The sequence below is a fragment of the Cervus elaphus genome, chromosome X (assembly GCF_910594005.1).
Source record: "Cervus elaphus chromosome X, mCerEla1.1, whole genome shotgun sequence".
In the NCBI taxonomy this organism is placed as follows: domain Eukaryota; kingdom Metazoa; phylum Chordata; class Mammalia; order Artiodactyla; family Cervidae; genus Cervus; species Cervus elaphus.
Genome location: NC_057848.1, coordinates 62,710,374 through 62,734,973, shown reverse-complemented (window position 1 = coordinate 62,734,973; position 24,600 = coordinate 62,710,374). Strand labels below are relative to the sequence as shown.

The following is a 24,600-nucleotide window of genomic DNA, read 5'->3' as shown; positions in this document are numbered from 1 at the left end:
ATTGCCATGAATTTGTTGTATATAAATATTTTACTATAAAAAATAAGGTATAGGAACCATATAGTCACTTTTCTCTAAACAGTAGAAATTTGCTGATAATAAAAAAAATTTGTAGATATTCTCCATCATCAAACTATTTCCTTAGTCACCAATTTTTCTAGCAAAATGAACTACTTTTTAAACCATATTAAAATTACCAAAAGGCTGGGAATGTAAGCTGATACAGCCACTGTGGAAAACAGTAAGGAGGTTCCTCAGAAAACTAAAAATAGAATTACCATATGATCCAGCAATCTCATTCTTGGTCATATATCTGGACAAGATTAAAATTGCAAATGATACATATATCCCTATGTTCACAGCAGCATTATTCACAATAGCCAAGACATGGAAATAAATCTAAATGTCCATCAACAGAGGAATGGATAAAGATGGAATAATGATGGAATACTACTCAGTCATAAAAATAATGAAGTAATGTCATTTGCAACAACATGGATGCAACTAGAGATTATCACACTAAGTGAAATAAGTTAGAAAGAGAAAGGCAAATGCCATATGATATCACTTATATGTAGAATCTAAAATATGAAACAAATAAACCTATCTACGAAACAGACTGATGGACATGGAGAACAAATTGGTGGTTGCCAAGGGAGAGGGGATTGAGGGGTGGGGGTTAGCAGATGTAAGCTTTTATATATAGAATGGATAAACAACAAGGTCTCACAGTATAGCACAGAAAACTATATCCAATTCAGTTCAGTTCAGTCACTCAGTCGTGTCCGACTCTTTGCAATTCCATGAACCGCAGGACGCCAGGCCTCCCTGTCCATCACCAAATCCTGGAGTCCACCCAGACCCATGTCCAATGAGTCTGTGATGCCATCCAACCATCTCATCCTCTGTCATCCCCTTCTCCTCCTGCCCCCAATCCCTCCCAGCATCAGGGTCTTTTCCAATGAGTCAACTCTTCGCATCAGGTGGCCAAAGTATTGGAGTTTCAGCTTCAGCATCAGTCCTTCCAATGAACACCCAGGACTGATCTCCTTTAGGATGGACTGCTTGGATCTCCTTGCAGTCCAAGGGACTCTCAAGAGTCTCTCCAACACCACAGTTCAAAAGCATCAGTTCTTTGATGCTCAGCTTTTTTTTATGGTCCAACTCTCACATCCATACATGACTAGTGGAAAAACCATAGCTTTGACTAGACAGACCTTTGCTGGCATAGCATAAACAAAGAGAGAATAGCAAACACAATCACCTTTCAAGATAGTGACCTTACGCACTCATGATGTGTGGCCTGATGCAGTTTAACTGTGTACAGTCAGATTAGTCACTCCTTTTCCTGTGGGGATGGGGTGTGAAAGGACACTTCCTCCCTAACAATCCCCTATTATTTTTTCATTATCTGGCCTTAGCTATTTTTAAGGCGACAGCAGACTTCACCAAGTATATTGGTTCCGAGGGCTGCCATGATAAAGTGCTGCAAGGTGGCTGGCTGAAACATCAGTTGTTTTCTTTTTTTTTAATTTTTGGTGGCATCATGTGGGATCTTAGGTCCCCAGCCAGGGATCTAACCTACATTTGAACCACTTGTCCACCAGGGGAATCCTTGAGACATCACAGATTTATTCTCTCACAGTTCCAGAGGCTAGATGTCTGAGATGGGGGTGTCAGTAGGGCCATGCCCTCCTCTGAAGGCACCAGGGATGGATCTTTGCCAGCCCTCTCTCCTCAATTCTGATAGTTCCCTAGCCCTGGGTGGTACAGCTCTCATCTTCACGTGGCATTCTATTTTCTTGTCTGGGTCCAACTTTCCCCTTTTTATAACAGCACCAGTAATATTGGATCAGGGGCCCACTCTAGTACGATGGGTCCTCATCTGACACCTGCAGTGACCCTATTTCCAAGTGTCACGTTCTGGGGATTAGGAATTTGGGAGAGGGGCACAGTTCAACACCTAATACCAAGGTTTTTCATTACTTGTAATCCACATATCCCTTACAGCATCCAGAATTTGTTTCTCCTCTTATTATGAGTACTTCTTAGAAAAGTGTTTCAGTGTGGATGTTTGTGTGGCAGACCTTCTGAGGCCTTATATGCCTGAATAAAACTTCATCTATATTATTTGTGCTACAGCAGAAGTGTACAACAAAATATGAGCTTTAGGGAAAGAAACTAAACCACAAAATCTGGCATATATAGAGGACCCATGGGATGTTATGGTCATGAAAAAATATTTTTTTCCCTCTAGTCCAACATCCAGTACCTAGTTAATGAATAGGGGAGGGGTTCTTTGGGAGGCTGCCTACAGCATAAAAGTGGTTGAAAGCTCTAGAACATCATAAATCTGTATCAGACTTGCATGATTTCTTGCATATAACAGTAATTAAAGAAGAGATGTAGCTTGAATTAGTGTTTAGTAGCCAAGACTGGTGTTCTGACAATCCATGAGTCTAGCAATTGATATACGGCTCCTGAAATAGCTTACCCCACACCATTTTAATTTTTTAAGTGACTTGCAGTGTGTTTTTATTTTTTCCTGTAAGTAACCTCAAGAGATCAGCGTATAAAACTTTATTTTCCTGCTGGGACTCTCACTGCCTGTAGAAAGCCGGGACTGGGAGCCTGGGTGGCCCGGGACCTCTGGTGGTGGCAGCTGCAGAAATCTGATGATGCAGATCGCCATAGCAGTTGTGAGACAATTTCAATAAGAACTGGCTGATACCCTAAAAATGCAGTCTACGTCAGAGGCTTCACTGGAGGCCATGTCACGTTATCATGCTACCTTAGAAGATGAGGTACAGGACTGAAAGAAGAAGTTACATCAACTCACAATCAGATTGATGATCTTATGGCAGAGCTGGAAATCTTCAGAATGTCTGCACCTGAATACAAAACATCAAGTTCTTTGACAGGAATTATTATTATTATTATTATTATTATTTAGCAATCTGTAAGGACATTTTTTATTTATTTTTTTTTCTTCCTTTTTTTCGAATTATTGTCTATGAAAATACAAGCGGCATCTCAAGGAAACTTAGAGCAGTTATGAGAGAAGAATAACGCTTCAATAAGAAGTCAGATGGAACTCAGAATTAAAGACTTGGAATCTGAACTCGCCAAGGTGAAAACATTTCAAGAAGATTCTAATACAGGAGAGTTGGAAAAATATAAGCCACTTTACCTAGTAAGAGCTAGAATTTAGAAAGTCATTGGCAAATAAACTAGACAAGACTAATGAGAGGCTGGCAGAGATCAGCAGCAATCTTGTGGTGGAGAAACAGCAGAACAGACCTTGAATCAGCACTCTTACCATGAGGCCAATCCTGGAGCCTGTTTGTGTTGGAAATATCAATAGTAGTTTAATGCTCAATAGAAATATTACTCCAAGAGCAAATGTAGTGTTTTCTACCTCAATTCCACACTCTTCAAATAACAGCATGGAGACATACTTGACCAAGATGCAGCGGAAGTTGCAAAAGAATATAACTAGAGAACTAGAAAAACCTGCTGCTGAATTTGAATCTGGATCCTAAAGAGTGTTTCCTCTAGGATCTACAGAGGAGTCAAATCTATATGAGGACCTACTTTTGAAAATATCACAAGAATATGTGCAGATTTTGAAGAAAAAAATATGATCTGAAAGATAAATAGCAAATGTTTCCCTACTGCACTATTTTCATGACATTTTAGTTGTTTCCCATTAAACATGATGAGAAAATCTATTTTTAAAAAAGCATTTACATTTGACAATTTCACTTTATCTTCACTGTTTGTTCAGTGAAACTAAAGTTTATAAAAAGAGACTTGTTTACATAACAGTGATATAGTCCTTTTTTGAGCAAATATCAAGAGTTGACTACCTTCATACCTTCATTGTTACTAATTTATAATATCTTCCATTAGTCCTTTGGTACTTTAGAATTTTATTTCATTTTGCTGTGGATACTTTTTGTTTATACTAACATGTGGAAATTGAACGTAAGTAGCCCAGTCACATTCTTTTTTTTTAATTGAAGTATACTTGATTTACAACTTTGTATTAGTTTCAAGTGTACAGCAAATTCACTGATATATTTAATATATATTTTTTCAGATTCTTTTCCATTATTGGTTCTTAAAAGATACTGGATTTAATTCCCTGTGCTCTACTGTAACACTTATAACATCTATTTTATGTATAGTAGTTTGTATCCGTTAATCCCAAACTCCTGATTATCCACCCCCTTTCCTTTCCCCTAGGTAACCATAAATTTGTTTTGAGCATCTGTGAGTCTGTTTCTCTTTTGTAAATAAGTTCATTTGTATCAGTTTTTTAGATTCCCCATATAGGTGATATCATACGATATTGTCTTACTCTTTCTTAGTTCACTTAGTATGATAACCTGTAGGTCCGTCCATGTTGCTGTCAGATAGCATTATTCCATTCTTTTCTATGCCAGAGTAATATTCCTTTTAGTATATATATATACCACTTCTTCTTAAGCCAGTCATCTGTTGATGGGCACTTGGATTGTTTCCATATCTTGGCTATTGTAAATAGTGCCGTTATGAACATTGGGGTGTCAGTCACGTTCTATTGTTCTGATTCGCAGCCACACAATTGGACATTTTTACTGTACCTGGTCTCAGTTGTGGCACGTGGGATTTTGGTGGCACGTGGGATCTTCATTGCATGTGCAGGATCCTTAGTTGCGGCATGTGAACTCTTTTTTTTTTTTAATTTTTATTTTTTTTATTAGTTGGAGGCTAATTACTTCACAACATTTCAGTGGGTTTTGTCATACATTGATATGAATCAGCCATAGAGTCACACGTATTCCCCATTCTGATCCCCCCTCCCACCTCCCTCTCCACCCGATTCCTCTGGGGCATGTGAACGCTTAGTTGCCACATGTGGGATCTAGTTCCCCGACCAGGGATCAAACCCAGGGTCCCTGCATTGTGAGTGCAGAGTCTTAGCCACTGGACTACCAAGAGAGTCCCACAATTGGGACATTGATTTTCTCATTTTGCAAACTGGCAGAGAAGGTGTAGGTATGATAGATACAGCCCATTCAGTCTTTTCAGGACTAATGATTCCAGCCATTCATTAGCATAAGCCTTTGTTTCTTCTTTTCCTCTTTGTGATTTCCTGCCTTTTGGTAAATAAAAATTTTTAATTGTAGTATAGTTGATTTGCAATGTGTTACTTACAGCTGTACAGCAAAGTGATTCAGTTTTACACACACACACACACACATATATATGCATTCTTTTTTAATATATTCTTTTCCTTTGTGGTTTACCATAGGTTGGAAAGATATACCCATTTAAACGCAGAGTTCCAAAGAATAGCAAGGAGAGATAAGAAAGCCTTCCTCAGTGATCAATGCAAAGAAATAGAGGAAAACAACAGAATGGGAAAGACTAGAGATCTCTTCAAGAAAATTAGAGATACTAAGGGAATATTTCATGCAAAGATGGGCTCAATAAAGGACAGAAATGGTATGGACCTAACAGAAGCAGAAGATATTAAGAAGAGAGGGCAAGAATACACAGAAGAACTGTACAAAAAAGATCTTCATGACCCAGATAATCACAATGGTGTGATCACTCACCTAGAGCCAGACATCCTAGAATGTGAAGTCAGGTGGGCCTTAGGAAGCATCACTACGAACAAAGCTAGTGGAGGTGATGGAATTCCAGTTGAGCTTTTTCAAATCCTGAAAGATGATGCTGTGAAAGTGCTGTACCCAATATGCCAGCAAATTTGGAAAACTCAGCAGTGGTCACAGGACTGGAAAAGTCAGTTTTCACTGCAATCCCAAAGAAAGGAAATGCCAAACAATGCTTGAACTACCTCACAATTGCACTCTTCTCACATGCTAGTAAAGTAATGCTCAAAATTCTCCAAGCCAGGCTTCACCAATATTTGAACCATGAACTTCCAGATGTTCAAGCTGGGTTTAGAAAAGGCAGAGGAACAAGAGATCAAATTGCCAACATCTACTGGATCATCAAAAAAACAAGAGTTCCAGAAAAACATCTATTTCTGCTATATTGACTATGCCAAGGCCTTTGACTGTGTGGATCACAATAAACTGTGGAAAATTCTGAAAGAGATGGCCATACCAGACCACCTCACCTGCCTCTTGAGAAACCTGTATGCAGGTCAGGAAGCAACAGTTAGAACTGGACATGGAACAACAGACTGGTTCCAAATAGGAAAAGGAGTATGTCAAGGCTGTATATTGTCACCCTGTTTATTTAACTTATATGAAGAGTATATCATGAGAAATGCTGGGCTGGAGGAAGCACAAGCTGGAATCAGCATTCCCAGGAGAAATATTAATAACCTCAGATATGCAGATGATACCACCGTTATGGCAGAAAGTGAAGACGAACTAAAGAGCCTCTTGATGAAAGTGAAAGAGGAGAGTGAAAAAATTGGCTTAAAGCTCAACATTCAGAAAACTAAGATCATGGCATCTGGTCCCACCACTTCATGGCAAATAGATGGGGAAACAGTGGAAACAGTGTCAGACTTTATGTTTCTGGGCTCCAAAATCACTACAGATGGTGATTGCAGTCATGGAATTAAAAGACGCTTACTCCTTGGAAGGAAAGTGATGACCAACCTAGACAGCATATTAAAAAGCAGAGACATTACTTTGTCAACAAAGGCCCATCTAGTCAAGGCTATAGTTTTTCCAGTGGTCATGTATGGATGTGAGAGTTGGACTGTGATGAAAGCTGAGCGCCGAAGAATTGATGCTTTTGAACTGTGGTGTTGGAGAAGACTCTTGAGAGTCCCTTGGACTGCAAGGAGATCAAACCAGTCAATCCTAAAGGAAATCAACCATGATTATTCACTGGAAGGGCTGATGTTGGAGCTGAAGCCCCAATACTTTGGCCATGTGCTGCGAAGAGCTGACTCATTTGAAAAGACCCTGATGCTGGGAAAGATTGAAGGCAAGAGGAGGAGGGAATGACAGAGGATGAGATGGTTGGATGGCATCACCCACTCGATGGACATGAGTTTGAGCAAGCTCCAAGAGATGGTGAAGGACAGGGAAGCCTGGCATGCTGCATTCCAGGGGTTTGCAAAGAGTTGGACACGACTGAGCAATTGAACAAGAACAATGCCCTCTTTACCACCTTGGCATGTGATGCAGTCCTGGGGTTCACATCCATTTTCCTCATTGGGTAAGTGAACTGGATCCTGATTTAAAACTCTAGTCATCTCTCTCTTTCCCTCTCCTCTCTTGTCTTTCTCTCTGCACATGAATATGCAGGTTGGTCTCAGGATTATAATTTGAGTGGAAAGTCAGAAGCCCCCTTCTTTTTTTTTTTTTTTTTTTATTAGTTGGAGGCTAATTACTTCACAACATTTCAGTGGGTTTTGTCATACATTGACATGAACCAGTCATAGATCTACACGTATTCCCCATCCCGATCCCCCCTCCCACCTCCCTCTCCACCCGATTCCTCTGGGTCTTCCCAGTGCACCAGGCCCGAGCACCTGTCTCATGCATCCCACCCGGGCTGGTGATCTGTTTCACCATAGATAGTATACATGCTGTTCTTTTGAAATATCCCACCCTCACCTTCTCCCACAGAGTTCAAAAGTCTGTTCTGTATTTCTGTGTCTCTTTTTCTGTTTTGCATATAGGGTTATCGTTACCATCTTTCTAAATTCCATATATATGTGTTAGTATGCTGTAATGTTCTTTATCTTTCTGGCTTACTTCACTCTGTATAATGGGCTCCAGTTTCATCCATCTCATTAGGACTGATTCAAATGAATTCTTTTTAACGGCTGAGTAATATTCCATGGTGTATATGTACCACAGCTTCCTTATCCATTCATCTGCTGATGAGAAGCCCCCTTCTTAAGTCACAAGTCTAAGCTGCTTCCACAATCTACCTCTTAACAGCACTGTATGTTGGGTTATTGGGTCTTGGCCAACAATTCATGAATAAATCGGTCCTTTGTAATTAGTACTTTGGTTTTGATTTGAGTATTGAAGAGGAATGGGTAGTCCCCCAAACCCTAAACAAATCCGACTCAAGAAAGTAGAGATGATAGCCTCTTCAACTTCTTTTGAAGAAATTCTTCCAGGAAAGATATTTTTTGAAATTGGGGCATTTGTGATATACTCATCATGCTCCAAATATTCCACTGAGTGACATCAAATTACTATGAGTCAGACTCTGCCCCTCAACAGCTTCTATTCTTTGGAAGAGACAATCCACCCACTCCACCAAAAAATCTGTCCTAAAATCAATCTAGAAGGAAAAACCAAATCTTCAAAAATAGAGCCAATAATAGTAAACCATGCAATATTCTAAATGTGGATTATTGCTATGGCCATACTGATTCTCTGCTAGTCAAGAGTATATTTCAGTTTTGGATTTTTACTCACCCTCTATGGATAGCACCTAACGATTTATTAGAAAACATTTCACTGCATCAGCCCAAGGGGTGAGTCCAAGAGAGGACTCAGGGACAAGGTTGCTAAATTTACCAAGTAAAACACAGGATGTCCATTCGCATTTGAATTTCTCATAAACAATGAATAATTTGGGGGGCATACATATGTCAAAGAATATTCACAGTTGATCTGAAATTCAACTATAATTGAGCCTCCTGTATTTTGCATCCCCGATGACTCAGGGGGTAAAGAATCCACCTGCCAAGACAGGTTCAATCTCTGGGTCAGGAAGATTCCCTAGATAAGGAAATGGCAACTCACTCCAGTATTCTTGCATGGAAAATTCCATGGACAGAGAAGCCTAGCCGGCTACAGTCCATAAGGTGGTAAGAGTCGGACACAACTCAGCGACTGAGTACACGCCACTCCTGTATTTCATCTGGCAACTGTACTGAAGGAAGACAAAAAGGAGAATATAGTAAACAGATTATTAGATAGTCAATTTGCCCACCAAGATGCAACTAATTCAGCTTTCACTTGGATGTTCATAGCTCTGGGAGGGACAGTTCTTCACACAATGAGAGTCCTCTCTCTTAAACCTGATTGAACCAAAAGTAGACAACTGACATCCTAGAAACACAAATTAATTGGCTGTCAGAGTTTGTCCCTTGAAAATTTTTAGTAAAAGACAACAGAGACTCTAGTGAGAGAACTATGTAGATGCTTGAATTAAATAGCAGGAAGAAGGACTTTCCTGGTGGTCCAGTGGCTAAGACTTCGCAATGGCGATGCAGGGGGCCCAGGTTTGATCCCTGCTCAGGGAGCTAGATCCCACATGCTGCAACTAAGATCTGGCACAGCCAAATACATAAGTTTTTTCAAAAATTAAAAAATATATATAACAGGAAGAGTCAGACTGGGAAGGCAGTTAGGTAGAAAGTTGAAATGAGAGTCAAAAGAAAGAAAATAGAAGCATAGAAGAGAGACACTATGCCATCACTGAGAGAAAGAACAAGCAACCTGTTTCTGCTTGCCAATTCCAAATTCAATCACTGTACTTCATAGACCAGATAGCTGTAATATTGGTTGTCATAGTCTTATAATAAATTTCCCCTTCTAAAACTAGCATGAATGAGTTTCTACTCATTGACATCACTGATCCTTGACTAAGAAACAATATGACCTCTCAAGGAGAGAAAAAGAAAGACAAACGGCTTTCATCTCAGGTGACCCATGTCATCTATTTACATAGCTGTGTACAGAGCTGGACTGCAAAAGGTTATGAAATTACTCCAAATTCAGTGACAGAGATACCAAGATGGACTGGCACTGCCTGCTGTGAAAGTGGGAGTGGGGAATGGCAATATATATGTCCTATGTTTGCCATCCCAATAGTTGAGGAAGAAATTGAGATAAGCATAGGTCTTTTTCTAAAAGATAGCAAAGATCATTGTGGAAATACATTATGGAAATATGAGGTACACAACATATATACAGTTTGATCACCTCTCATCACAGCACTCTGCTAAACTTGTGGCTTTTCCTATCTCTTCCTTATGTTTCAGTCAGTACAGTCACTCAGTCATGACCAACTCTTTGCAAACCCATGGATTCCAGCACACCAGGCCTCCCTGTCCATCACCAACTCCTGGAGTTTCTTCAAACTCAATCCATCAAGTCAGTGATGCCATCCAACCATCTCATCCTCAGTAGTCCCCTTCTCCTCCCACCTTCAATCTTTCCCATCATCAGGGTCTTTTCCAATGATTCAGTTCTTCGCATCACATGGCCAAAGTATTGGAGCTTCAGGTTCAGCATCAGTCCTTCCAATGAATATTCAGGGTTGATTTCCTTTAGGATAGACTGGTTTGATCTGCTTGCACTCCAAGGGACTCTCAAGAGTCTTCTCCAACACCACAGTTCAAAAGCATCAATTCTTCATCGCTCAGCCTTCTTTATGATCCAACTCTCACATCCATACATGATGATTGGAAAACTCATAGCTTTGACTAGACAGACCTTTGTCGTCAAAGTAATGTCTCTGCTTTTTAATAAGCTGTCTAGTTTGGTCATAGGTTTTCTTCCAATGAGCAAGCATCTTTTAATTTCATGGTTGCAGTCACCACCTGCAGTGATTTTGGAGTCCAAGAAAATAAAGTCTGTCACTGTTTCTAATGTTTTCCCATCTATTTGCCATGAAGTGATGGGACCCGATGCCATGATCTTAGTTTTCTGAATGTTGAGTTTTAAGCTAGATTTTACACTTTCCTCTTTCACTTTAATCAAGAGGATCTTTAGTTATTTGCTTTCTACCAAAAGGGTGGTGTCATTTGCATATCAGAGATTATTGGTATTTCTCCCAGCAATTTTAATTCCGGCTTGTGCTTCATCCAGCTCAGCATTTCACATGATGTACTCTTCATAGCAGTTAAATAAGCATGGTGACAATCTACAGCCTTGACATGCCAGTCCGTTGTTCCATGTCTGGTTCTAACTCTTGCTTCTTGACCTGCATACAGATTTCTCAAGAGGCATGTAAGGTGGTCTGGTATTCCCAGGTTTTGAAGAATTTTCCACAGTTTGTTGCGATCCACACAGTCAAGGCTTTGGCATAGTCAATGAAGAAGAAGTAGATGTTTTTCTGGAACTCTCTTGATTTTTCAATGATCCAGTGGATGTTGGCAATTTGGTCTCTGGTTCCTCTGCCTTTTATAAATCCAGCTTGAACATCTGGAAGTTCTCAGTTCACATACTGTTGAAACCTTGCTTGGAGAATTTTTTTTTTTTTTTTTTTTTAGTTTCCTTCTGTTTTATTTTTTTTCCCAATTATTTTTATTAGTTGGAGGATAATTACAATATTGTAGTGGTTTTTGCCATACGTTGACATGAATCAGTCATGGATTTATACGTGTTCCCCATCCTGAACCCCCCTCCCACCTCCCTCCCAATCCCATTCCTCTGGGTCATCGCTATGTACATGCCCCGAGCACTTGTCTCACGCATCCAACTTGGACTGGAAATCTGTTTCACACTTGATAATATACATGTTTCGATGCTGTTCTCTCAGAATATCCCACCCTCGCCTTCTGCCATAGAGTCCAAAAGTCTGTTCTATACATCTGTGTCTCTTTTTCTGTCTTGCATATAGGGTTATCATTACCATCTTTCTAAATTCCACATACAAGCATTAGTATACTGTATTGGTGTTTATCTATCTGGCTTACTTCACTCTGTATAATGGGTTCCAGTTTTATCCATCTCATTAGAACTGATTCAAATGAATTCTTTTTAATGGCTGAGTAATATTCCATTGTGTATATGTACCACAGCTTCCTTATCCATTCGTCTGCTGATGAACATCTAGGTTGCTTCCATGTCCTGGCTATTATAAACAGTGCTGCAATGAACATTGGGGTGCATGTGTCTCTTTCAGTTCTGGTTTCCTCAGTGTCTATACCCAGAAGTGGTATTGCTGGGTCATATGGCAGTTCTATTTCCAGTTTTTTAAGAAATCTCCACACTGTTCTCCATAGTGGCTGTACTATGTTTGCATTCCCACCAACACTGTAAGAGGGTTCCCTTTTCTCCACACCCTCTCCAGCATTTATTGCTTGTAGACTTTTGGAGAGCAGCCATCCTGACTGGCGTGTAATGGTACCTCATTGTGGTTTTGATTTGCATTTCCCTGATAATAAGTGATGTTGAGCATCTTTTCATGTGTTTGTTAGCCATCTGTATGTCTTCTTTAGAGAAATGTCTGTTTAGTTCTTTGGCCCATTTTTTGATTGGGTCATTTATTTTTCTGGAATTGAGCTTCAGGAGTTGCTTGTATATTTTTGAGATTAATCCTTTGTCTGTTTCTTCATTTGCTATTATTTTCTCCCATTCTGAAGGCTGTCTTTTACCTTGCTTATAGTTTCCTTTGTTGTGCAAAAGCTTTTAAGTTTCATTAGATCCCATTTGCTTATTTTTGCTTTTATTTCCAATATTCTGGGAGGTGGGTCATAGAGGATCTTGCTGTGATTTATGTCGGAGAGTGCTTTGCCTATGTTTTCCTCTAGGAGTTTTATAATTTCTGGTCTTAATTTAGATCTTTAATCTATTTTGAGTTTGTTTTTGTGTATGGTGTTAGAAAGTGTTCTAGTTTCATTTTTTACAAGTGGTTGACCAGTTTTCCCAGCACCACTTGTTAAAGAGGTTGTCTTTTTGCCATTGCATATTCTTGCCTCCTTTGTTGAAGATAAGGTGTCCATGGGTACGTGGATTTATTTCTGGGTTTTCTATTTTGTTCCATTGATCTATATTTCTGTCTTTGTGCCAGTACATACTGTCTTGATGACTGTGGCTTTGTAGTAGAGCCTGAAGTCAGGCAGGTTGATTCCTCCAGTTCCATTCTTCTTTCTCAAGATTACTTTGGCTATTCGAGGTTTTTTGTATTTCCATACAAATTGTGAAATTATTTGTTCTAGTTCTGTGAAAAATACCGTTGGTAGCTTGATAGGGATTGCATTGAATCTATAGATTGCTTTGGGTAGAATAGCCATTTTGACAAAATTGATTCTTCCAATCCATGAACACGGTATATTTCTCCATCTGTTTCTGTCCTCTTTGATTTCTTTCATCAGTGTTTTATAGTTTTCTATGTATAGGTCTTTTGTTTCTTTAGGTAGATATACTCCTAAGTATTTTATTCTTTTTGTTGTAATGGTGAATGGTATTGTTTCCTTAATTTCTCTTTATTTTTTCTCATTGTTAGTGTATAGGAATGCAAGGGATTTCTGTGTGTTAATTTTATATCCTGCAACTTTACTATATTCATTGATTAGCTCTAGTAATTTTCTGGTAGAGTCTTTAGGGTTTTCTATGTAGAGGATCATGTCATCTGCGAACAGCGAGAGTTTCACTTCTTCTTTTCCTATCTGGATTCCTTTTACTTCTTTTTCTGCTCTGATTGCTGTGGCTAACACTTCCAAAACTATGTTGAATAGTTGTGGTGAGAGTGGGCACCCTTGTCTTGTTCCTGATTTCAGGGGAAATGTTTTCAATTTTTTACCATTGCGGATAATGTTTGCTGCGGGTTTGTCATATATAGCTTTTATTATGTTGCGGTATGTTCCTTCTACTCCTGCTTTCTGGAGAGTTTTCTTTTTTTTTTTTTTTTTAATCACAAATGGATGTTGAATTTTGTCAAAGGCTTTTTCTGCATCTATTGAGATAATCATATGGTTTTTATCTTTCAATTTGTTAATGTGGTGTATTACATTGATTGATTTGCAGATATTAAAGAATCCTTGCATTCCTGGGATAAAGCCCACTTGGTCATGGTGTATGATTTTTTTAATATGTTGTTGGATTCTGTTTGCTAGAATTTTGTTAAGGATTTTTGCATCTATGTTCATCAGTGATATTGGCCTGTAGTTTTCTTTTTTTGTGGCATCTTTGTCTGGTTTTGGAATTAGGGTGAAAGTGGCTTCATAGAATGAGTTTGGAAGTTTACCTTCTTCTGCAATTTTCTGGAAGAGTTTGAGTAGGATAGGTGTTAGCTCTTCTCTAAATTTTTGGTAGAATTCAGCTGTGAAGCCATCTGGTCCTGGGCTTTTGTTTGCTGGAAGATTTCTGATTACAGTTTCGACTTCCATGCTTGTGATGAGTCTGTTAAGATCTTCTGTTTCTTGCTGGTTCCGTTTCAGAAAGTTATACTTTTCTAAGAATTTGTGCATTTCTTCCAAGTTGTCCATTTTATTAGCATAGAGCTTCCGGTAGCAGTCTCTTATGATCCTTTGTATTTCAGTGTTGTCTGTTGTGATCTCTCCATTTTCATTTCTAATTTTGTTAATTTGGTTCCTCTCCCTTTGTTTCTTAATGAGTCTTGCTAACGGTTTGTCAATTTTGTTTATCTTTTCAAAAAACCAGCTTTTAGCTTTATTGATTTTTGCTATGGTCTCTTTTGTTTCTTTTGCATTTATTTCTGCCCTAATTTTTTTTTTTTTTTTTTTTTTTTTTTTTGTGTAATAAAGTTTTATTAAAGTATAAAGGAGATAGAGAAAGCTTCTGACATAGGCATCAGAAGGGGACAAAAGAGTACCCCCTTTGCTAGTATTAGCAATGGAGTTATATACTCTCCAATGAATCCAAAGAATGTCTGGAGGCTGCAAAGACCTCACCAGACCCACTCCCATAATTTACATTTTAAGATAACAGAGTTCGCCAGAAGGTTTAATCCAAAGATTGTCCTCAGGCAGGATACATCCTTGTAAAGACCAGACCTACTCCCATAATTTATGTTTTAAGATAACAGAATTAGCCAGAGGGTTTAATCCAAAGACTGTCCTCAGGCAGGATACATTATTGTTATATAATCCTAAGGAATGTAGAGGAAAAAAAGTAAAAGTTTGTCCTTTCTTCCTCCTTGAATATCCCAGACCTCTCTCTCCTTGGGGACCCTTAGACTTCTTATCAACCTGCCTAGGAAATGACTCTCTCATTCCCCCCTTTTCTTTTAGGAGAATTATGTTGCCTAGGGAAAAGGGGCGTCGTTCTCATTCCATAACTGCTTCCGAGCTGACAAGGGGCGTTGTCCCTAAATTGGTGAGGCAACATATTCTCCTAATCCTCATAGTGAGGATGTCTGATCCAGGGGCTCTAAGTAATAGTTGGAGGAGGCTGTGGCACTCATAGGAGCTTGGACAACTATTTGTAAATTAAAAGCTTTTAGACTGTTAGAAAACCCCATTATACAGACGTAAGGCAAAATAGTCATTAAACCAAGTTAAAATCAAAATGAAAAGTCACATTATGTCCATAGTTACATCAGTCTATCTTAAGGTTGTTAGATGTCATCAGTTTAAGAAGAGGTATCACATGCGATTGTTGAAGTTACTTGCAGACTTGGAGAAAGTCCTTTCCTTGAAGTGGAGATGTCCACCATGGAACGCCTTCCACTGATGAAGAGGGGAGTGCTCCGCAGACCCAGCAGTTAGACCGATTGTGGAATGCAGCATAGGAGTGAGCCCAGGACAGGAAGGCATTGTCTTGAGGATCAAACGGCAGACTCAGGATTTCTGGAGTCAGCAGAAGTAGGCTCACATAGATTATCGGGCCCATCTTTTGGCTCCTCCAGACAGTCCCATTATGGAAGCGGATCGGGAAGAAAGTGGGCCAGGGGCTTCAGTAAGCACGGAGTAAGTTGCCTCAGTATCTTGTCCTGAAGGATCCCGGATGAGCCCCCAAGATGAAAGGTTGTTACTGAATGATGAGACGCGGGATTCTTGGCCTATGGAGGAGATGAATTCAATCCGGGGCCAGAGACGAGGCTGGATCGCTCAGAGCTTTTGTGTAATAAAGTTTTATTAAAGTATAAAGGAGATAGAGAAAGCTTCTGACATAGGCATCAGAAGGGGGCAAAAGAGTACCCCCTCTGCCCTAATTTTTAAGATTTCTTTCCTTCTGCTAACCCTGGGGTTCTTCATTTCTTCCTTCTCTAGTTGCTTTAGGTGTAGAGTTAGGTTATTTATTTGGCTTTTTTCTTGTTTCTTGATGTAAGCCTGTAATGCTATGAACCTTCCCCTTAGCACTGCTTTTACAGTGTCCCATAGGTTTTGGGTTGTTGTGTTTTCATTTTCATTCATTTCTATGCATATTTTGATTTCTTTTTTGATTTCTTCTATGATTTGTTGGTTATTCAGAAGCATGTTATTTAGCCTCCATATTTTTGAATTTTTAATAGTTTTTTTTTCCTGTAATTGAGATCCAATCTTACTGCATGTGGCCAGAAAAGATGACTGGAACGATTTCAATTGTTTTGAATTTACCAAGGCTAGATTTATGGCCCAGGATGTGATCTATCCTGGAGAAGGTTCCGTGTGCACTTGAGAAAAAGGTGAAATTGCTTGTTTTGGGGTGAAATGACCTATAGATATCAATTAGGTCTAGCTAGTCCATCGTGTCATTTAAAGTTTGTGTTTCCTTGTTAATTTTCTGTTTAGTTGACCTATCCATAGGTGTGAGTGGGGTATTAAAGTCTCCCACTATTATTGTGTTATTGTTAATTTCCCCTTTCATACTCATTAGCATTTGCCTTACATATTGCACTGCTCCTATGTTGGGTGCATGTATATTTATAATTGTTATATCTTCTTCTTGGATTGATCCTTTGATCATTATGTAGTGTCCTTTGTCTCTTTTCACAGCCTTTATTTTACAGTCTATTTTATCTGATATGAGTATTGCGACTCCTGCTTTCTTTTGGTCTCCGTTCGTGTGAAATAATTTTTTCCAACCCTTCACTTTCAGTCTGTATGTGTTCCTTGTTTTGAGGTGGGTCTCTTGTAGACAGCACATATAGATACGGGTCTTGCTTTTGTATCCATTCAGCCAGTCTTTGTATTTTGGTTGGGACATTCAACCCATTTACATTTAAGGTAATTATTGATAGGTATGGTCCCATTGCCATTTACTTTGTTGTCTTGGGTTTGCGTTCATACAACCTTTCTGTGTTTCCTGTCTAGAGATGATCCTTTAGCATTTGTTGAAGAGCTAGTTTGGTGGTGCTGAATTCTCTCAGCTTTTGCTTGTCTGTAAAGCTTTTGAATTCTCCTTCATATCTGAATGAGGTCCTTGCTGGGTACAGTAATATGGGTTGTAGGTTATTCTCTTTCATTCCTTTAAGTATGTCCTGCCATTCCCTTCTGGCCTGAAGAGTTTCTATTGATAGATCAGCTGTTATCCTTATGGGAATCCCTTTGTGTGTTATTTGTTGTTTCTCCCTTGCTGCTTTTAATGTTTGTTCTTTGTGTTTGATCTTTGTTAATTTGATTAATGTGTCTTGGGGTGTTTCACCTTGGGTTTATCCTGTTTGGGACTCTCTGGGTTTCTTGGACTTGTGTAACTATTTCCTTCCCCATTTTAGGGAAGTTTTCAGCTATTATCTCCTCGAGTATTTTCTCATGGCCTTTCTTTTTGTCTTCTTCTTCTGGGACTCCTATGATTCGAATGTTGGGGCGTTTCACATTGTCCCAGAGGTCCCTGAGGTTGTCCTCATTTCTTTTGATCCTTTTTTCTTTTTTCCTCTCTGCTTCATTTATTTCCACCATTTTATCTTCCACCTCACTTATCCTATCTTCTGCCTCTGTTATTCTACTGTTGGTTCCCTCCAGAGTGCTTTTGATCTCATTTATTGCATTATTCATTTTTAATTGACCCTTTTTTATTTCTTCTAGGCCTTGTTAAACATTTCTTGCATCTTCTCAATCCTTGTTTCCAGGTTATTTATCTGTAACTCCATTTTGTTTTCAAGATTTTGGATCATTTTTATTATCATTATTCTAAATTCTTTTTCAGGTAGATTCCCTATCTCCTCCTCTTTTGTTTGGCTTGGTGGGCATTTATCCTGTTCCTTTACCTGCTGGGTATTTCTCTGCCTTTTCATCTTATTTAGATTGCTGTGTTTGGAGTGGCCTTTCTGTATTCTGGTGGTCTGTGGTTCCTTTTTATTGTGGAGGTTTCTCCCAGTCGGTGGGGTTGGACAATAGGCTTGTCAAGGTTTCCTGGTTAGGGAAGCTTGCGTCAGTGTTCTGGTGCATGGAACTGGATTTCTTTTCTCTGGAGTGCAATGGAGTGTCCAGTAGTTAGTTTTGAGATGGGTCTATGTGTTTGATGTGACTTTGGGCAGCCTGTATGTTGACGCTCAGGGCTATGTTCCTGCATTGCTGGACAATTTGCGTGGTATGTCTTGCTCTGGAACTTATTGGCTCTAGGGTGGTGGTTGGTTTCAGTGTAGGTATGGAGGCTTTTGGTTGATCTCTTATTATTTAATGTTCCCTTTAGTCAGGAGTTCTCTGGTGTTCTCAGGTTTTGGGCTTAAGTCTCCTGCCTCTGGATTTCAGTCTTATTCTTCCAGTAGCCTCAAGATTTCTCCAACTATACAGTACTGATAATAAAACTTCTAGGTTAATAGTGAAAAGATTCTCCACAGTGAGGGACACCCAGAGAGGTTCACAGAGTTACATGAAGAAGAGGAGAGGGAGGAGGGAGATAGAGATGAGCAGGAGGAGAAAAAGGGGGACTCAAGAGGAGAGGGACATATCTACACAGTACTGTGTTCCCTAAGTGTTCTCCATAGCCCAGAACACCCACGGAGATTCACAGAATTGGATTGAGAAGAGAAGGGGGAGGGAGGAAATATAGGTGATCTGGGGGAGAAAAAGGAGAGTCAAAAGGGGGAGAGAGTAATCATCACACTGCTGAGTAAAAATGGGTACTGAATATTGGATTCTTAAATGTCCAAAATTGATATCAAATACTGAAAAACAAAGATTAAAAGTCTAGAGTAGAGGTTATACTCTTTAAAATACAATATTAAAAACAAAATCAAAAACACAAAAAATTTAAGAAATATATATGAAGTTTGCTTTAAAAGTAGGGCCTTTTTTTTTGCAAGGTTATAGTGAAGTGAAAATGAAAATTAAGGAGTAATAGAGGAGTAATAGAGTACTTTAAAAGAAAATAAAAGAAAAAAAATTTTTTGTTAAAAAAATAGTAAAAATATATGAAAATGAAAATTAAGGAGTAATAGAGGATTTTAAAAGAAAAGAAAATGAAAATGAAGGAGTAATAGAGGAGTAATAGGGAATTTTAAAAGAAAATAAAAGAGAAAAAAGGAAAAGAAAACAGAAAAAAAATTTTTTAATTAAAAAAATAGTAAAAATATATCTAGGAATTTCTCTGGACCTGTTGTGGGCAGTGTGGGTTTGGTTCAGTTTCAGATAGCTCCTTGTTCCAGCTAACACTTCTCGATATCTATAGGCCCCTTTCGGTGTAGTTGGTGTTAACTACAGGGATTTTAATCTATTGCACCGATCACTTCTGATGTGGTTCCCTTTGTTTATTTGGCTTCTGTTTGCTGGTCTTTTCAGTGTCTAATTTCCGCCCTGACACAAGCGGGTGGAGGTGGTCTCTTGTTTAGGTTCGCTTGTTCAGTCGTGCTGTGGGGAGGGAGCGGCGCTGCAGACAAATGTCACTGGTGTGTGTGGGGAGCACTCGCAGTGTTCCGGCCACACTGGGTTTGCCCCTGTTCGTGGCGTGTGTGCTTTCCCCGTCTACGCTATTCAGGCTCCAGGCTGCTGTATAGGGAGCGGGCCCTGAGTTGCATGCGGTTCCCGTTTTCGGGTACTCCACAAAAGCACAGACTCAGCTGGGCCTGCGTTTTGTGCCTTCCCCGGCCTGAGCAGCTCAGGCACCCAGGAGTTTGATGAGCGCATTGTCCCCAGATGCAGTGCACCTTATCCCCTCCGCGGTCCCAGCCTCAGTTTCCACGCACGAGGCAGTCGGGTGCGCCTTGTGTCTGTTCTGGGGAGCTGGTCTCTAGCCGCGACCCTCCCAGCGGATGTCAACCATCCAGAATCTCAGGAAGTCTTTGGTTAGAAACTGGAAGCCTCTTTGCAGTTTGGTAGGGGATGCCTTCTCTGGGGCTGAGTTTGCCCCTATCCCCTCCCCCCTGCCTCCTGCCTCTGGAGGGGGATGGGCCGGTCCGCAGCTGGCTAGCTCTTCTCTGGAATTGCTCAGTACTTCCTTTGTTCTGCAAACGGGCAGGCAGTGTGTTAGTGCTTTTCGCCGGTTAATTTTCTCTCTCTCTCTTGCTATCCCACAGTTTAAGTTGCTATCTCATGTTAACTCCCTCCAATTGCCCTCAGGGCTTTCAGGCCTGGTCCTTACCCTAAGCAATGCTGCCCGCTCCTCTCGGTTCAGCTCCCACTTGCTAGTGGCGGATGCGAGCATCTGGGGTACTTTTCTGCTGGGAGTTGCTTTTAGGCATGTAATCTGTGGGTTTTATTTATTTTTCCTCCCAGTTAGGTTGCCCACCAAGATTCGAAAATTTCCCCCAGACCCGCCAGTGAGAGGGTTTCCTGGTGTTTGGAAACTTCCTCTATTACGACTCCCTTCCCGGGACAGGTCTCCATCCCGAGCTCTTTTGTCTCTCTTTTCATCTTTTATATTTTGTCCTACCTCCTTCCGAAGACAACGGGCTTCTTTTCTGGGTGCCTGATGTCCTCTGCTAGCAATCAGAAGTTGTTTTGTGGAGTTTGCTCTGCGTTCAAATGTTCTTTTGATGAATTTGTAGGGGAGAAAGTGGTCTCCCCGTCCTATTCCTTCACCATCTTAGCTCCTCCCCCTCACTTGGAGAATTTTGATCATTACTTTGTTAGCATGTGAGATGAGTGCAATTGTGTGGTAGTTTGAACATTCTTTGGCATTGCCTTTCTTTGGGATTACAATGAAAACTGATCTTTTCCAGTCCTGTGGCCACTACTAAGTTTTGCAAATTTGCTGGCATATTGAGTGCAGAACTTTCACAGCATCATCTTTCAGGATTTGAAAAAGCTCAACTGGAATTCCATCACCTCCACTAGCTTTGTTTGTAATGGTGCTCCCTAAGGCCCACTGGACTTCACACTTTAGGATGTCTGGCTCTAGGTGAGTGATCACACCATCGTGGTTATTTGGGTCATGAAGATCTTTTTTCTAAAGTTCTTCTGTGTATTCTTGCCCCCTCTCCTTAATGTCTTCTGCTTCTGTTAGGTCCGTACCATTTCTGTCCTTTATTGTGCTCATCCTTGCATGAAAAGTTCCCTTTGTATCTCTAATTTTCTTGAAGAGATCTGTAGTCTTTCCCATTCTATTGTTTTCCTCTCTTTCTTTGCACTGATCACTGAGGAAAACTTACTTCTCTCTCCTTGCTATTCTTTGGAACTCTGCATTCAAATGGGTATATCTTTCCTTTTCGCCTTTGCCGTTTGTTTCTCTTCTTTTCACAGCTATTTCTGAGGCCTCCTCAGACAACCATTTTGCCTTTTTGCATTTCTTTTTCTTGGGGATGGCCTTGATCACCGCTTCCCGTACAATGTCATGAACCTCCGTTCATAGTTCTTCAGGCACTCTATCACATCTAATCCCTTGAGTCTATTTCTCACTTCCACTGTATAATCAAAAGGGATTTGATTTAGGTCATACCTGAATGGTCTAGTGGTTTTCCCTACTTTCTTCAATTTAAGTCTGGATTTGGCAATAAGGAGTTCATGATCTGAGCCACAGTCAGTTTCCGGTCTTGTTTCTGCTGACTATATAGAGCTTCTCCATCTTTGGCTGCAAAGAATATCGTCAATCTGATTTCAGTATTGACCATCTGATGATGTCCATGTATAGAGTCTTCTCTTCTGTTGTTGGAAGAGAGTGTTTGCCATGACCAGTGCATTCTCTTGGCAAAACTCTTAGCCTCTGCCCTGCATCATTCTGTACTCCAAGGCCAAATTTGCTTGTTACTCCTGGTATTTCTTGACTTCCTACTTCTGCATTCCAGTCCCCTATAATGAAAAGGACATCTTATTTGACTGTTAGTTCTAGAAGGTCTTGTAGGTCTTCAAGAACCGTTCAACTTCAGCTTCTTCAGCATTACTAGTCAGGGCATAGACTTGGATTACTGTGATATTGAATGGTTTGCCTTGGAAACGAACAGAGATCATTCTGTCGTTTTTCAGATTGCACCCAAGTACTGCATTTTGGACTCTTTCATTGACTATGACGTCTATTCCATTTCTTCTAAATGATTCTTGCCCACAGTAGTAGATATAATGGTCATCTGAATTAAATTTGCCTATTCCAATCCATTTTAGTTCACTGATTCCTAAAATGTCGATGTTCACTCTGCCATCTCCTGTTTGACCACTTCCAATTTACCTTGATTCATGGACCTAACATTCCAGGTTCCTATGCAATATTGTTCTTTACAGCATCAGACTTTACTTTCACCACCAGACACAGACACAACTGGGTGCTGTTTCTGCTTTACCCCATCTCTTCATTCCTTCTGGAGAAATTTCTCTGCCCTTCTCCAGTAGCATATTTGACACCTACTGACCTGGGGAGTTCATCTTTCAGTGTCATATATTTTTGCCTTTCTTACTGTTCATGGGATTCTCAAGGCAAGAATACTGAAGTCGTTTGCCATTCCCTTCTCCAGAAGACCCCATTTTGTCAGAACTCTCCACCATGACCCATCTTTCTTGGGTTGCCCTACATGGCATGTCTCACAGTTTCATTGAGTTAGTGAAGGCTGTGGTCCATGTTTTCAATTTGGTTAGTTTTCTGTGATTATGGTTTTCAGTCTGTCTGCCCTCTGATGGATAAAGATAAGAGGCTTGTGGAAGCGTCTTGATGGAAGGAACTGGCTATGGGGAATCTGAGTCTTGTTCTGATGGGTGGGGCCATGATCAGTAAATCTTTAACCCAATTTTCTATTGATGGGTGGGCCTGTGTTCCCTTCCTGTGGTTTGGCCTAGGCCAAACTATGGTAAGGGTAATGTCAGTAATGGCAACCTCCTTCCAAAGGACTTATGGCACATGGCTCACAGGACTGTTTTATTCAGTGCCCCTGACCCCACAGCAGGCCCTGCTGGAGACTCCTGGACACTCACAGGCAAGTATGGCTCAGTCTCTTGTGGGGTCACTGCTCCTTATTCCTGAGTCCTGGTGAACACAAGGTTTTGTTTGTGCCCTGCAAGAGTCTGTTTCCCCAGTCCTGTGGATGTTCTGTAATCAAATCCCACTGGCCTTCAAAGTCAAATTCCTTGGGAGTTCTCAGTCCCTTTGCCAGATCCCCAGGGCAGGGGATCTGTTTTGTGGCCCTAGAACTTTTGCAACAGTGTGAGAACTTCTTTGATATAATTGTTCTCCAGTGTGTAGGTTGTCTGCTCGGTGGCTCTATGCTGGGGCTAATGATGACCTCCTCCAAGAGGTTTTATGCCACATGCCACGCCTCCCACGTCTGCTGCAGCCAGAGCCCCTGTCCCCAAGGGAGGCCACTGCTGACCCATGCCTCTGCAGGAGATATTCAAACACTCAAAGGCAGGTCTGGCTCACTCTCTTGTGGGGTCTCTGGGTCCTGGTGCATACAAGGTTTTCTTTAATCCCTATTTATACTTAAATGATCCTTAATTTCTTTCTATGGAAGGTCACCAATAGACACGAAAATGAATCAATTATTTTCCTGGCCAGGTACACTGGGACACTGTTGGTATTTAAACAGCTCATGGAAAAATATGTCAAGGCTATAAATAAGTTCTCTGTACACTTGAGATTGTGAATACTGTTTATGATCTGTGCCAAGAAGAAAAACTGATTAGGAAAATTCCCACATATTCCTGAAGCAGCTGTGATTTAAACCAAAGAAGATACTGACTTTTCCCATGAAGTAATATTAACAACTAATATTATACCAATTGTCAAAAAGTGCAGTGGTCCAATAAAAAGGAACCACAGACCTCCAGAATATAGAAAGCCCAGTCCAGACACAGCAATCTAAACAAGATGAAAAGGCAAAGAAATACCCAACAGGTAAAGGAACATGAAAAATGCCCACCAAGTCAAACAAATGAGGAGGAGATAGGGAATCTACCTGAAAAAGAATTTAGAATAATGATAATAAAAATGATCCAAAATCTTGAAAACAAAATGGAGTTACAGATAAATAGCCTGGAGACAAAGATTGAAAAGATGCAAGAAATGTTTAATAAAGACCTAGAAGAAATAAAAAAGAGTCAATTAAAAATGAATAATGCAATGAATGAGATCAAAAACACTCTGGAGGGAACCAAGAGTAGAATAACGGAGACAGAAGATAGGATAAGTGAGGTAGAAGATAAAATGGTAGAAATAAATGAAGAAGAGAGGAAAAAAGAAAAAAGGATCAAGAGAAATGAGGACAACCTCAGGGACCTCTGGGACAATGTGAAACGCCCCAACATTCGAATCATAGGAGTCCCAGAAGAAGAAGACAAAAAGAAAGGCCATGAGAAAATACTCGAGGAGATAATAGCTGAAAACTTCCCTAAAATGGAGAAGGAAATAGCCACCCAAGTCCAAGAAACCCAGAGAGTCCCAAACAGGATAAACCCAAGGTGAAACACCCCAAGACACATATTAATCAAATTAACAAAGATCAAACACAAAGAACAAATACTAAAAGCAGCAAGGGAGAAACAACAAATAACACACAAAGGGATTCCCATAAGGATAACAGCTGATCTATCAATAGAAACCCTCCAGGCCAGAAGGGAATGGCAGGACATACTTAAAGGAATGAAAGAGAATAACCTACAACCCATATTACTGTATCCAGCAAGGA

The 24,600-nt window shown here is 40.2% G+C and overlaps 1 long non-coding RNA gene across 1 annotated transcript; it reads right to left on the bottom strand.

Moving 5' to 3' along the window:
* Nucleotides 1-488: 488 nt before the first annotated feature.
* LOC122690274 lies at nt 489-22,918 on the bottom strand. Its single transcript, XR_006340034.1, has 3 exons — nt 22,886-22,918; nt 11,748-11,752; nt 489-619 (listed from the first exon to the last, which is right to left on the bottom strand). It is a non-coding gene; the product is annotated as an uncharacterized LOC122690274 (long non-coding RNA).
* Nucleotides 22,919-24,600: the final 1,682 nt, after the last annotated feature.